Source organism: Lactuca virosa, chromosome 7 (assembly GCF_052849685.1).
Source record: "Lactuca virosa cultivar CGN04683 chromosome 7, Lactuca_virosa_CGN04683_v6, whole genome shotgun sequence".
NCBI classification, from domain to species: domain Eukaryota; kingdom Viridiplantae; phylum Streptophyta; class Magnoliopsida; order Asterales; family Asteraceae; genus Lactuca; species Lactuca virosa.
The window spans coordinates 147,177,964-147,180,681 of NC_136432.1; positions in this window are offsets into that span (position 1 = coordinate 147,177,964).

Sequence of the window (2,718 nt, forward strand, 5' to 3'; positions counted from 1 at the left end):
CCTATGCAGCGCACCTATATTATCCTTGCCAGAAGGAATAGAAGACTTCGTGGTCTATTGTGATGCGTCAAACCAGGGACTTGGATGTGTCCTCATGCAACGAGGGAAGGTCATCGCATACGCCTCGAGACAACTCAAGACGCATGAGGTCAATTATACCACGCACGATCTCGAACTAGGAGCAGTCGTTTTCGCTCTAAAGATCTGGAGGTACTGTCTCTACGGCACGAAATGTACAATCTTTACCGATCATAAAAGCCATCAACACATCCCCAGTCAAAAGGAACTCAACATGAGACAAAGACGGTGGGTAGAACTACTAAACGATTACGAACGCAACATTCGTTATCATCCTGGGAAAGCTAATGTAGTAGCTGATGCCCTCAGCCGGAAGGAATACTCGGGCCGCCGAGTGAAATCCTTAACCATGACTATCCATTCACACCTGTCCACACAAATCAAGGAAGCTCAAATAGAAGCCTTGAAATCCGAAAATGTGGTGAATGAAGCCTTAAGAGGGATGGATAAGAACCTTGAAGTCAAGGATGACGGGGTTTGCTACTTCGCGAATCGAATCTGGAAGCCGAAGTTTGGCGGATTCAGAGATATCGTCATGAATGAAGCCCATAAGACTCGATACTCTGTACACCCCGGTTCGGACAAAATGTATCTGGATCTCAAGAAATTGTATTGGTGGCCGAACATGAAAGCCGAAATTGCTACCTATGTAAGCAAATGTTTGACTTGCGCCAAGGTCAAGGTGGAATACCAAAAGCCCTCGAGATTGTTGCAACAACCAGAAATACCCGAGTGGAAGTAGGAGCGGATAACCATGGACTTCATAACCAAGTTACCCAAGACGGCAAGCGGACTCGACACCATCTGGGTGATCGTCGACAGGTTAACCAAATCCGCGCACTTCCTACCAATCAAAGAAACGTATAAACTGGAAAAGCTAATGAGAACATACATCAGAGAGATTGTACGACTACATGGTGTACCAATATCCATTATCTCAGACCGAGATAGTAGATTCAATTCGAGGTTCTGGCAGTCGCTACAAAAATCTATGGGAACAAGGTTAGACATGAGTACCGCTTATCACCCACAGACCGACGGCCAGAGTGAGAGAACCATACAAACCTTAGAAGATATGCTAAGAGCTTGTGTGATCGATTTTGGTAAGGCGTGGGACACCCATTTACCATTGTTCGAGTTCTCGTACAACAATAGCTATCACACGAGCATCAAGGTTGCCCCATTCGAAGCCCTCTACGGCCGTAAGTGCAGATCACCTATGTGCTGGGCTGAAGTGGGTGACACACAACTAGCAAGAGGACAAGAAACCGACAACACTCTCACTGGACCAGAAATCGTAAGGGAAACTATGGAGAAGATTGTTCAAATCTGGGAGTGACTGAAGGCTTCAAGAGACAGACGAAAGAGTTATGCGGATAAAAGACGGAAACCCTTGGAATTCTAGGTTGGGGACCGAGTACTACTAAAAGTCTCACCCTGGAGGGGATTAATACGTTTCGGAAAGCGTGGGAAACTAAACCCAAGGTATATCGGACCATTCGAGATCCTTGCCAGGATCGGCCTTGTGGCGTACAAACTTCGATTACAGCAGGAACTCAATAACGTGCACCCTACCTTTAACGTATCGAACCTAAAGAAGTGATTGTCCGATGAGACCCTCGTTATCCCTCTGGACGAAATTGAAATCAACGAGAATCTCCAATTCGTAGAAGAGCCAGTAGAGATCATGGATCGGGAAATTAAAAGAACTAAACAAAGTCGCATACCCATTGTGAAGGTCCGTTGGAACGCCCATCGAGGACCTGAATACACCTGGGAACGCGAGGATCAGATGAAACAAAAGTACCCGCATCTTTTTCCTAGAACTCTATCTTAGATTAAATTTCGGGACGAAATTCCCTCTAACGGGGGGATGATGTGACAACCCGATATTTTTCAAGTCAATGTAACATTCAAAAAGTCAAATATAATGAACTATTTGGATGAATAAAGTGTTAGATATCGTGCCAAGGTTTCCAAAAATATAAAGAACACTCAAATCCGAGTTATAACGAAGAAGTTATGACCAATCGAAAATCCACGACACACCCGGTAAAACACTGCTAAGCGTAAAAAGTGAAACTTCAATAAAAAAACTTTTTAGCCTTAGGTATCTAAACGAAAGTCGTAGATTACGTTAAACCATGAGCATGCATAAAAAGAACGCCCAAATCTTACTTCGTATGAGGAAGTTACGATTTTTCTAAGTTTCGGAATAACGGTAGACAGCTAAAAACTCGAAATAAAGATCGAGCGATTTTCAGCCGACACAACCTAAACGAGAATTGAAGGTCTCGACAATACTAGTACAACAGTAAAAAGACAGACGAAAATGGACGCCAGATGAAGAAGTTATGGATTTTTAGCGGAATTATCCTGTCCCGGCCTATTAAATAAAATACAATTAAAAATAAATTCAAAATTAGCCGACGAAATCAAAATGAAAGTTGTAGAGTATATTCTCACCTACGCGTGGATGTAAAGAACGTAAAAAACGGAGCTCGTATGCGAAAGTTACGCATTTTTGAAGTTTTTGGCACACATATCGAGGCTTATCCAAAGGGAACGCCCTGCGTTCCGAGGGAACGCGCCGCGTTCGTACTTGCAGACCTGACTCCTCACCGTCCCATTCGAGGTTCA